This window comes from Tenrec ecaudatus, chromosome 16 (assembly GCF_050624435.1).
Source record: "Tenrec ecaudatus isolate mTenEca1 chromosome 16, mTenEca1.hap1, whole genome shotgun sequence".
Taxonomy (NCBI): Eukaryota; Metazoa; Chordata; class Mammalia; order Afrosoricida; family Tenrecidae; genus Tenrec; species Tenrec ecaudatus.
In genome coordinates, this window is record NC_134545.1 from 84,478,292 (window position 1) to 84,491,051 (window position 12,760).

Below are 12,760 nucleotides of genomic sequence, written 5' to 3' on the forward strand. Positions count from 1 at the left end.
CTTGGTTTTGTATTCTAATGTTTTTCTTGTTTGTTAAAAATAGAATTTTTCATTTTTTATCTTTTGCTCTTTTATTTTGCTTCAAGTTGGTTTCATGGGTTGGATGTGAATTCAAAATACTCTTCCTCCAACATCTTTAACTCAAATTTGCCAAAATGAAATATTCTTAAACATTGCTTTCTTCAAAACACAGCCCTAGAAAGTCTTTCTGTGATTTCCTCTATCTTTAGAATCGAGCCATCCCTCCCCTTCCCCCAAGAAGAATTTAGTTCAGAGGACAGCACTGAAGCTACAGCTCAGGGAGAGGGGCATGTCTGATCAGAAGACACAGAAGCAAATGAAGGAGGAGGAAAAGAGAGTGGAGCACATCCTGGCCCACCGAGCCTTGAGGATGATATCCCTGTTCAGAACAGCCAATGCACAGAGAGGACCATATGGCCGGCCCCACTATAAGACCCATAGCCCCTGGGGGACAACAATGGAGACACAGTGTGGGAATTGCACCCCATCTGATCCCATCTTACTGAAGCAGAACACTAAGGATGTGGAACAGCAAGGGGAGCAGAGCAAGGAAATCCTGGAGGAATACCAAAAGTAGACTTTGGGGCCAAGGGGTGGATGCCCTTCAGATTCAGCTGGAAAACACTCCTAAAGGTCAACAAACAGACCTTGAACTATTTACAGCCTTTTATCTTTTTTTGGCATTTGTATTTGTTGTTTTGTTTTCTTTTGTTGCTTTGTTTTGCTCTGTCTTGGATTTGTGCATACTATTATCTCTGCATGCCTATTTAGATCAGATGGGGGCCATAAACAATCTGGAGGAAAAAACAACAGGACCGATAATTCTCGGGGACATGGGAGAGGGGGAAGTCGGGGAAAGGAAGTGGGTGTCAACAAACCCAGGGACAGAGGAATAGCAAGTGATCCAAAATCGGGGGTGAAGTGTAGGAGGCCTTGATCAGGGGTAATGTAACTAAGAGGAATTACTGTGATCATGAGGTGTCGATGGGATCAGATATCAGGCATAAAAGAACAAAAAAATCATATCATGGTGAATGACGGGAAGTGCGGAGTAGAATCAAGAACCAAAGTCCATCTGTAGGCAACTGGACATCCCCTTATAGAAGGCCATGGGGGAGAAGATGAGTCAGTCATGGTGCAAGACAGCAACAATAAAACTTACTACTTTCCTCTAGTTCTTTAATGCTTCCTCTCCCCCACTATCATGATCCCAATTCTACCTTACAAATCTGGCTAGACCAGAGGATGTACACTGGGGCAGATAAGAGCTGGAAACACAGGGAATCCAGGACAGATAAATCCCTCAGGACCAACAATGAGAGTAGCTATACCAAGAGGGTAAAGGGAAGCTGGGGTAGAAAAGGGAACCGATTACAAGGATCTACATATAACCCTCTCCCTGGGGGATGGACAACAGAAAAGTGAATGAAGGGAGCTGTTGGACAGTGTAAGATATGACAAAATAACAATAATTTATAAATGATCAAGGATGAAGGAGGGGCGGGGAGGGAGGGGAAAATGAGCAGCAGATATTAAGGGCTCAAGTAGAAAGCAAATGTTTTGAGAATGATGATGGCAACAGATGTACAAATGTGCTTGACACAATGGATGCGTGTGTGGATTGTGATAAGAGCTGTATGAGCCCCCAATGAAATGATTTTAAAAAGAAGAAAATTTACATACTAAAAAAAAAGAACCAAGCCAAACCAATTATGCTGGATTGAAATAATAATATGTTATTGTTTTTCCAGTGAAGGGCAGTGCTGGATTTTCAATGTTCTCCGTGATATTGCTCTCAATGCTCCTCTCAAGAGACGCTTCCTCGGAGCACCACCCACTGTCTGCTCTAGTTACTGTAACGTGTTCTACATATGCTGTTTGCATGTATACGTTTCTTATTGCCTTGACTAGGATGCCGATTCCTCGAGGAGCTGTATGTAACCTGCTTGGATCTAAATACATCTCTTCCCTCCCACCCCACCCCAGCCCCATCTCCATGTTTTCTGTCCTGGGAAATGGCACCACCTGTTGCCCAATTCAACAATGTGGAAGTCTTGTCTCAGGAAAACAATGAATATTTCCTTTTAGTACCTTAAAAAAAATCATCTCTATGAAACCAGTCAGTAATTCATTGATCTTTCCAGAGCCCCCTCAGTAAAGTCCTGATTTCTTCCCGTGGCAACCAGGCCCTCCCTGCCCCGACGCTGGGCTTCCTGTTCGGCACCAGAGCTCTCGCTCCGCCCCAACACGCACGCTGCATGCTGATTTCCTCTGGTTCCCTTGAGGTGGCTCTGACTCTCAGTGGCCAAAAGTCCAACAGAAAGAAACACTGCCCAGTCCTGTGCCATCCTCACAAGTGTGCTTATGTCTGAACCCCTAGTTGTCACCTCTGTGTCGACCCAGTTCATTGAGGGTCTTCTTTTTGTAATGATCCTCGCTCTGTCAAACAAGAAGCCTTTCCCAGGGACTGGTCTCTCCTGATGACATGTCCAAAGGACACGAGACAGTCTCGCCAACCTTGATTCTCAGGAGCACTCTGCTACCCCTCTTTCAGGGGCGATTTCTTTGTTCTTCTGGTAGCCCAGAATCTTCTTCAGCAACACCATCATTCAAATGCTCATTCTTCTCCCAACTTCCTTTCTCCTTGTCCCACTTTCACATGCCTGAGAAGCGATGGGAAATGCCATGGCTTGAGCCAGGTACCCTCAGTGCTCACAGGGCCACCTTTGTTCTCTAACCCTTTAAAAAGAGGTCTTTTGCAATACATTTGTCCAAGGCAACACGTCATTTGCATCCTTGTCTGCTGCTTCCATGAGCATTGATTGTGGATCCAAGTCAACTGAAATCCTCAGCAACTTCAATCTTTTTCCATTTTGCATGATGTTGTCTGTTGGTCCAACTGTGAGAATTTGGGTTTTCTTTTCTTTCTTTCTTTTTTATATAAGATTTGGGTTTTCTATACATTGACTTGCAGTCCATGTTGAAGGCTGCAGACCTCGATCTTCATCAGTAAGTACTTCGTGTCCTCTTTGTTTTCAGTCAACGAGGCTTTGTGCCCTGCATGTCGCAGGTTAACGAGCCTCCCTCCAACCCTAACGCCGTCTTCTCCTTCTCCACACAGCCCAGCTTCTCAGATGATATGCCCAGTGTCCAGACTGAGTAAGTGTGGGGAGAGGACACACACCTTTTCTGATTTTGAGCCAAGTAGTATTCCCTTACCAGGAGCTCTGGTGGTGCCGGTTCCGGGCTGGACTGCTAACTGCAAGGTCACAGTTCCAGTTTCCTCCTCCTAACAAGGGCTACAGTCTCAGAAACTCACAGGGGCGGTTCCACCCTGCCCTGTAGAGTTGGCGTCCACCCGATGGCAGTGAGTTGCGTATTCCTTTGTTCTATTCAAACAACTGCCTTTTGGTCTATGTACAGTGAGGGAGTTACCGTAGTTTATTGTACCAACCTGGCCGATAAATATATGTGGGGTTAGTGATAAACACATGTGGGGTTAATTGAAGGGTGGATGGATAAATGGCTCTGTGAGCCTCGCCTTTCTAGTTCTAGGGTCTCTTGCTTTGTGACGATCGGACCAGGGTGCAGCTCCTTAGCCAGTTCCCTGCTTCAGCTCACTTCCTGCAAGACATCCCTGAGGAGAAGCCGCATGGACCTACCCAATGCAGCCTTGGGTGCTGGAGCAGCAGTGGGAAATGCCTGCCAGCGCTGAGATGCTTACATTTTCACTGACTCGGCTTTCCTCCTGCTGTCGCTATCATTGCGTCTGTTTTGTGAGATAGAGGAGGACTTTGTGTATTGGCGTTGGACATAGGGGTTAATGGGTTAATGTTGGACTTGTGGGCTTGGGCAGCACTGGGTTGGGATGTTTTCTTGATGTGCACTTACCCTTTATATAAAACTCTCTCTTATACATGAGTTTCTGTGGATTTGTTTCTCTGATGTACCCAGACTGATACACATACAGGTTCTGTATGAACATAATGAAGTGTTCTAGAACTCTCATCTTTTGTGATGTTATCTATCTATCTATCTATCTATCAATCATATATCTCTCTATAATGATCCACACAGTCTAATGCCTTTCCTTAGTGTGGAAGTTACATAATTTCATGTCAACTTGACATAGAAGTATAGGGGTGGAATCCAGCCTGTTAATCCAGGTCACAGCCTGGTACCTTGTGGTCATGAAGTCCTTATGAGGAGGCTCCTGGGAACCTCCCTACCTCTCTCTGCCTTCATCTCCCTGCTGGCAGACCCTGGTTGCTGCGAGCCCTGTGATGTGGCCATTGCCATTGGATCAGAGACTTTGCGCCCATTGGCCTGTGGCTTTCCTGTATTCTGCAACATTGCCTGTGGCTGTATGAGTCTGAAGATGGACTTACGGACTGACATCAGACTTAGGGCCTAGTATCGTATATACGGACTTGATATGGCCTGGGATGGGATGTTTGCTATACACACACATATGTATATATACATACACACAGATGTGTATATATATATATATATGCATACACACATGCACTTATTTATTGGTATAAAGTTCTTTCTTACACATACATGAGTGTCACTGGATTTGTTTCTCTAGTCAATGCGGCCTAACACATACTGTCAATAAAACACAAGTAAACATCTTCCTGATAGTCTCTGCTTATTGCCAAGATTCATCTGATGCCGCAATGTTAGGTTTTCCTGTCACATCCTCTCCTGAATCTCCTTTGAATTTCTGGTAGTTCTCCATGGATGTACTACTGAGATCATTGTGAAACGATCTTCAGCACAGTTTTACTTGCATGTGATATTGATATTCTTCACTATTTTTGCATTGTCTTGGGTCACATTTATTTGAGATGGGCACAAATATGAATCCCATCAGGATGATTGGCTAGGTAGCTGTCATCCAATTTTTATTTATTTATTTTTACATAGACTAGTGAGAGCTTCTAGTGCTCCATCCGTTTTTGGAAACATTTCAGTGCCTTTGGTGCAGATTGGGTTTTCCTTTAAAATGATTGATTCTTGATCAAACACTACATGTGGAAATGACTGAATGGCAATCAATTCTTCTTGTGAATTAATTCCACCTATTCTCCATTCCCATAAGAAGGCGAGACTTGGGCTCATGTATTTTGACATGTTGTGAGGAGACACCAGTGCCTGGAGGAGGGAATCATGCTTGGTAAAGTGGAGGGAAGTGAAAATGAGGAAGACCCTCCCAGGACGGATGGACACATGCCTGCAGCAGCGCGCTCATGCAGAACACTTGGGGAGATGGTTCTGAATCAGGTGGTGTTTCATTCTGTTGTCCACAGGGTCGCAATAAGTTGGAACCAAATCCACAGCACTCTACAACAACAACCACCACACCAGTATGTACCAGGTGCTTAACAAATGTTGAAAAAGTATAACCAATATTGAACTATCTCCTCTGCACATACATTTTATTGATTTTAGAACAGCACAGGAGATGACTGAGCAAAATTCCAGAAACCTCTCATTACCATCAAGTCAACCTGACTCCTGGCAACCGTGTTGGGCAGAATCAAGCTGTTCCTTTGGGTTTCTGAGACTTTAAATCTTTAGAGAAGTAGAGAGCCTCTTCTTTCTCTTGGAGAATGGTGGGCTGGTTTGAACCACTGACGCTATGATTGGCAGCTCAGTGCTTAACCCACTACATCACCAGAGATCATATCTTTGGGGTTCCTAAGGCTCTAACTCCTTATGGGAGCAGAAAGTCTCACCTTTTCCCGAGCAGCGGCCGATGAGCTTGAACCACTGATCTTGTAGTTAGCAGTCCAATTTGTAATCTACAGAACTCCTTCCAGAAATCTAGGTTCTTCCATATGCCCCCACTAACCTCACTTTGCACCAGGCAATCACCGCTTCAGTGAAATGTTGGCTTAGACTGTCTCAAGCCACTGTGTAGCATGGACTCTGAGTCTATTTGTTGTATAATCATTGCCTCATTTGTAAATAGTTGACTGTAATCCTCCTTGTCAATAACAGAGGGGCATTTTTTTTCTGTGACATCAAAGCAAGCATCAGGCAGAAGGTTAACCAGACAAGAGTAGCTTGGTGCTGCATAATCTGATCCTGTGGGATAGAGTGACCGCCATGTGTCAGACTCGGAATTGCCCTGTTAACTGGACCAGAGAGACTGTGAGTCGGAATATTGTGTGGCAACTCTATTTCATTGACTGTAAGGTGCTCTTTTTCTCCCCCCGCATTAAAAAAAATTTTTTTTAATTTAAAATAATTTTATTAGGGGCTCATACAACTCTTACAGAATCCATATATATATGTCAATTATGTAAAGCACATTTGTATATTCACTGCCCTCATCATTCTCCAAACATTTGCTCTGCACCTAAGCCCCTGGCATCAGGTCCTCATTTTTCCTCTCCCTCCCCACTGCCCACTCCTTCATGAACCCTTGATAATTTATAAATTATTGTTTTGTCATATCTTGCCCTGTCCGACGTCTCCCTTCACCCACTTTTCTGTTGTCTGTCCCCCAGGGAAGAGGTCACATGTAGATCCTTGTAATCAGTTCCCCCTTTCCAATCCACCCTCCCTCTACCTTCCCAGTATCGCAACTCACACTACTGGTCCTGAAGGGATCATTTGCCCTGGATTCCCTGGGTTTCCAGTTCCTATCTGTACAAGTGTACATACTCTGGTCTAGCCGGATTTGTAAGGTAGAATTGGGATCATGATAGTGGGGGAGGAGGAAGCATTTAGGAACTAGAGGAAAGTTGTATGTTTCATCATTGCTACCCTGCACCCCAACTGGCTCGTCTCCTCCCTGAGACCCTTCTGTAAGGGATGTCCAGTGGCCTACAAATAGGCTTTGAGTCTCCACTCCACACTACTCCTTCATTCACTATGATAAGATTTTTTGTTCTGATGATGCCTGATACCTGATCCCATCAACACCTCTTGATCACACAGGCTCGTGTGCTTCATCTATGTGGGTTTTGTTGCTTCTCAGATGGTCGATTGTTTATCTTCAAGCCTTTAAGACCACAGGTAGGCAGGCACCATCAGCTTTCTTCACCACATTTGCTTATGCAACCACTTTGTCTTTGGCAATGGTGTCGGGAAGGTGAGCATCATGGAATGTCAGTTTAATAGAACACAGTGTTCTTGTCTTGAGGAAGTACTTGAGTGGAGGCCCAATGTCCATCTGCCATCTCAATACTAAACCTATAAATATATGCCATACATCTATTTCCCTATAATCATGTATATATTTACATATGGACATGCCTGTACATAAATTTCTTTGCCACCTAGTTCCTCCATCTATTTCCTTTTACTTTCCTCTTTTCCCACTATCACGCTCAGCCTTCATTTGGGTTTCAGTAATTCCTCTCGGTTACATTGCCCTTGATCAAGCTCTACCAGGCCTCCTACACCCTCTCGCCATTTATTTGGATCACTTGTTGTTCTCTTGTCCCTGGATTTGTAAACACCACTTCCTTCCCCCCACCTCCCCCTCTCCCATGTCTCCCTGGAACTTCGGTCCAGTTGTTTTTTTCTTCCAGTTTGTTTATCCAGCCTATCTTATCTAGATAGACTTGCAAAGATAATAATATGCACAAAACAAGACAAAGCAAAACAAAGCAAAAAGAAAGAAAGAAAGAAAGACAAAACAACAATAAACCAATGACAAAAAGGAGAAAAGCCTGTAAATATTTTAAGGTCTCTTTATTGAACTTTAGGAGTGTTTTCTGGTCAAGTCTGATGGGGTGCCACGCCCTTGCCCCAAAGCCTATATTTGGCATTCCCTGAGGACTTCATTACTCTGCTCCCTGTGCTGTTCTGTTGCACTCCCTTAGTGTTTCACCTTGGTGTAGTGGGGTTCGATTGGGCACAATTCCCACACTGTGTCTCCAGTGTTGTCCCCATACCACTATTGGTCAGCGAGGGAGGTTGTGTCTCTTAGTGGGGCTGGCCCTGTGGTCCTCTCCGTGCTTTGGAGGCTCTGAGCAGGAATATCGTCCTTAGGGCTTGGTGGGCCAAGATGTGCTCCACTCTCTCCCTCCCCCTTTATTGCTTCTGTGTACTCTGATCAGACATGCCCCCTTTCCTGAGTTGTAGCTTCAGTGTTGTCCTCTGAAGTGAATTCTTCGGGGTGGGTAACGAGCTATCCACGTAGTTGGGTTTGGGGCCACCCTCGGGCGTCTCTATTGATTTTCTGAGTCGAGCCGGCATGTTAAATTCATGTCTTGGAACACTGGGTTCAAGTCTGGTCCCCTTTTCTCTATGGGAAACAAGGATTTCTCCCAAGTTGTCACCCCCAAATATATGCCAAACTTAGCTGCTTGCAAATGACTGTATACTTGGAGGTCGTCAAGAATAGATCAGGGGCCATTCTCCCTAAGAACTATCAGCCATCTAGGGCAAGCAGACACCACTGTTTATCCCACAACAAGTAGGGCCCATTCCCTTCTGATAAGGATAGCAGTTGTCTATTGCCTTGTAGGAGACACAAGAGAGGTCAAACTTGCCCAAGGATGGCCAAGGTTAGGGTGCCATCATGAATCTAGGGTCCGCCAATCTTGTCACATGTATACCCCTAGACCTTCCCATTCCAATGGGCACACCCCTAGCTCATCCCTTTCCTGTCACGCTTGTGCCTATTCATACATCCCCCCTCCTACAATGTGTATGCCTATTGTACTGCCCCTTCCTGTGACGTGTGGTTACCCGTAATCACGCTCCCTAATGAGATATAACCCTTGGTTAGCAATAAAGTAGGGGCGCTCCTGCTCTCGCTCCCGAGGCTCTCTCCTGCTCTCGTGGCTGTGCTCTCCCCACGAGGACCACCAAGCGGGGCTGAGGTGAGCATGCTACCATGAATTGTGCCTGGCTCCATTATGTGACTCTTTCCCCTACCTCTCATGCTCTCTATGACTTTACTATAATCTTTACTTATTCTCGCTGTACAGTTGCGCCTACCGGACCTGTGATGACTTGTTGGGGACTCTTCTCCCCACATTTCCCTGTGGAGACATAAACCACACCCTCCCCTTGGGTGGATTTGTCCCCTAGTCCCCGCTACCTATGCCTTTCCCCGCCCCCTCCTTTTTGGTTGGCTACCATATGGATGCCTAGATTTGGTCTGGACATATTACCTGGACCTCACCCCAGAAATGTATGTATACAGTAGCTTTTTCCCTATGGCCCTTTTGCATTTTTACGCTTACCTCAGCGGAATCATGTTGTAATTATCCTTTTGTGCTTGACTTACTTCACTTAGCACAATTTCCTCCAGTTCTTCCCATGTGGCGATGTGCTTCATGCGTTCATCACTGCTTTTTAGGGATGCGTAGTACTCCATTGTATGTATGTACCACAGTTTGTTAATGCATTCACCTGTTGATGGAAATTTCATTTGTTTCCAATTCCTTGCAATTGGGAACTGTGCTGCGATGAACATTGGAGCACAGGTGTCTGGCCATGGGTTGTTTCTTGCCTCTTCTTGGTATATGTCCAGTAGGGGGATAGCTGGGTGGTATGGTAGGTAGCTCGATTTCCATCTGTTTTAGATATTACCAAATTGATTTCCATAGTGGCTGTACATACTGACAGGTCCACAAGCAGTGGACGAGAGTTCCTGTCTCACCATCGCCCCTCCAACACTTCTGCTTTCTGATTTTTTGAATTGGGCTATCGTTGAGGGTGTTTCGTGGTATCTGATGGTTGTTTTAATTTGCATTGGAGAGGTGGAATTAAAGGATAAAATTTCCATGAACATTTTGAAGCCCGCTTGTTTGTAGATTTATGTAGTTTGAATCTTTCACTGGTATGAACAATGAATGATTATGCCCCATTTTTTATCAGACATGTAGTGAATAATCTTTTCAAAGTCTTGCCTGCAGAGAAGTGCCCGAGGGTGGGCACCCACTGCGGTATTGGGGGTCTCACGTGAATGACAGGTTCAAACCCTGAGCCACTCCTCAGCAGAAAGGGGAGGCAGCCTGCTCTCATCAAGATGTCTGTGAATCCCGGAGGAGCAGGTCTTCTCCGTCCTCTATGGGGCAGCGTGGACTCCATGGTGGAGGGGTCTCCTGGTGAACTTCCAGAAGCAGGAGAGAGTAAAGCGAGCTGTTTTAAACCACCCACTATGTGGTATCACCATAGTCCAAAGGCTGTAGCTTCACGCACACATGCACACGCACACAGGTACACGGTGTCTGATTAGCACATCATTATTTGCCTGTCCTACTCCCAGGCCTTGCCCTTGGTGCCATTTCTCCCTGCCACCACCGGGAACAAAGTCTGGGATAGTAAATTCAGCAGAGCCCAATGGTAAAGTCCCTGGGGCTGTCCTCATTAGACACAATTGTTTGCTTTATTTATTTGTTTATTTTTAAACTTTATTTATTTTAACCGTTTGCTTTAGAGCACTGTGGAAATGACACCCTCCAGTCCTGAGGCCTCTCCTGCTGGGGCGCCGTGGGAACAAACAGTGTCTTTCAGCCATGAAGTTCCTGAACTCGGCACCCTGAACCTTTGGACTTTCCACTCTCTCGACTTCACCCTCGTGACTTGGGTCCTGACCATCCCTGTGCCAGCAAAGTTATACAACCAGATTTGTGGGTTACGTATGAAGCCAGAGAGAACATTGAAGTTCATGCGGCGATAGATATGGGACCCCCAAAAAACCCAAAAACCATTTTAAATGGATAAAGAAACATGTGAAGATCAAATCCAAGTAGATCCAACAAATACTTCTGGGTGCCTGGTAGGTGCCAGGAAAGGAACCCGTGTGAAGAGACCAAGACAGCAGTGAGCAAGACTGACCACTGTCTCAAGGGAAGGCAGACCTTGAGCAAGGAGTTCCATGTGCAATCCCCAACCCCAAACCCACTGCCATCCAGTGCATTCTGATTCCGTGACTAACGAGACCCCCTACGGCAGGGTAGAACTGCCTCTCTGGGTCTCCAAGTCTCAATCTCGATGGATTCATAAAGCCTATCTTTCTCCTGAGGAGTGGCTGCTGGATTCAAACTGCTCACTCTGTGGTTCGCAGACCAGCTTGGAAGCCAATACATCACCAGGGCTCTTTTCCAGGTGAGATGAAATAACCCAAACCAAGATCAGTGCTATGGAGTTTCATCTCAATCCAGGGTCCCGACAGGAGAAGGTAGAACTACCTCGCTGGGATTCCGAGTTTCTAAGTCTTTACAGGAGCACCTGGTTGTTTTGAACTGCCCAACTCGTAAACCAGGAGACCAACATAGCTCCTTTGCAAGTGTGATAAGACCTCCTAAATGGAAGAAAGGGAATGTAAGAGAGAGTTTACAAAGGAGAGAAAAAGAGAAGCTGATTCGAAGGGCTGAAAAAGAAAGTAAATGTTTACAAAATAATTATAGTAATGTGTACAAAATATGCTTGATACAATTGATGTATGCATTGCCATAAGAGCCCCCATTAAAATGATCTTTTAATAATTAAAAAAAGAGAGAAAGTTGAAGTATGAGAGTCATGGAATAACAATAAGCTAAGACAATAAATAACCAATTTCAAAATGAATAAAGAATTTGAATAGATATGTCCCTGAAGAAGATATGCAAATAGCTAATAAGACCATAAAAGATATTCAACTTACTCATTGTTAGGAAAGGCCAATCAGAACCATAATGCGATATTACTTGACAATCACTTACTGACACTGAGTCAATTCTGACCCAGAGTGACCCTGTAGGACCATGTAGACCTGCCCCTGTTCTGAGACTGTAACTCTATAGAGGAGGAGAAAGCCTCATCTTTCTCCCATAGAGCAGCTGGTGAGTTTGAACTGCTGACCCTGTGGTTAGCCGACCAGTGAGTAACCCACTATGACACCATGGCTCTAGTGACACTCACTAGGAAGCTATCGCTCATTGTCAAAAGATCAACACTAGCAAATGTTCGTGAGGATGGAGCATTAGGACCCTCATAGATATTGCGGGTGCAGGCACTGAAGTAAGCATTTTGGTAGCTCCTCAATGTAAATGTAATAGATATGAATCCTAGGAATACCGTGTGAGCTAGCAGCTCCACTTCCAGATATCTGCCCAAAATAATTGAAACAGGTCCACAAAAGACTCGAACATAGATGTTCGTAGGAGACTCAAAATAGGCAAGAAGCGGAAACAAATCAACTCTCCATCAACGGATGGGTAGATCAACGAAATACAGCAGAATATTACTCAGTGATCATGGAACATGAAGTTCTGATACATCCTAGAATGTAGATGGACCGTGACAAGTTATGCCGAATGAAAGAAGCCAGTCACCACAAGTCACACAGCATTGCCTTTGTAGCCCTTGCCCTTTATATACAAATCATCCTGAACGTTGTTCTAACAGCTCCGTGGACTCAATCTGCTAGGCAAATCAGTTTGGTGACAATAAGTCGTCTGTGGAACATACAGCGGGTTAACTCTAACATGGGGGGAAAATAACAAAATTAGGATCGATCTAATGAAGAACACTGGTGCCAAATGACTGCTGTTGGGCCAAATTTAACTTCATGGCAACCCCGTTGGGACGGGGGAGAGCTGGCCCTGTGTGTTTCATCAACTGTAAGTGTCTACAGTAGTGGAAAACCCCCTCCTTCTCCCTCGTGTCAAACTGAGTCTTAATATTTGCTATAATAAATAGTGGGAATCCACAGGAGTCTTTTAATGATGGGAGACGTGACAAAGGGATGCTTCAGTAGGAACACCCCGACGACCCT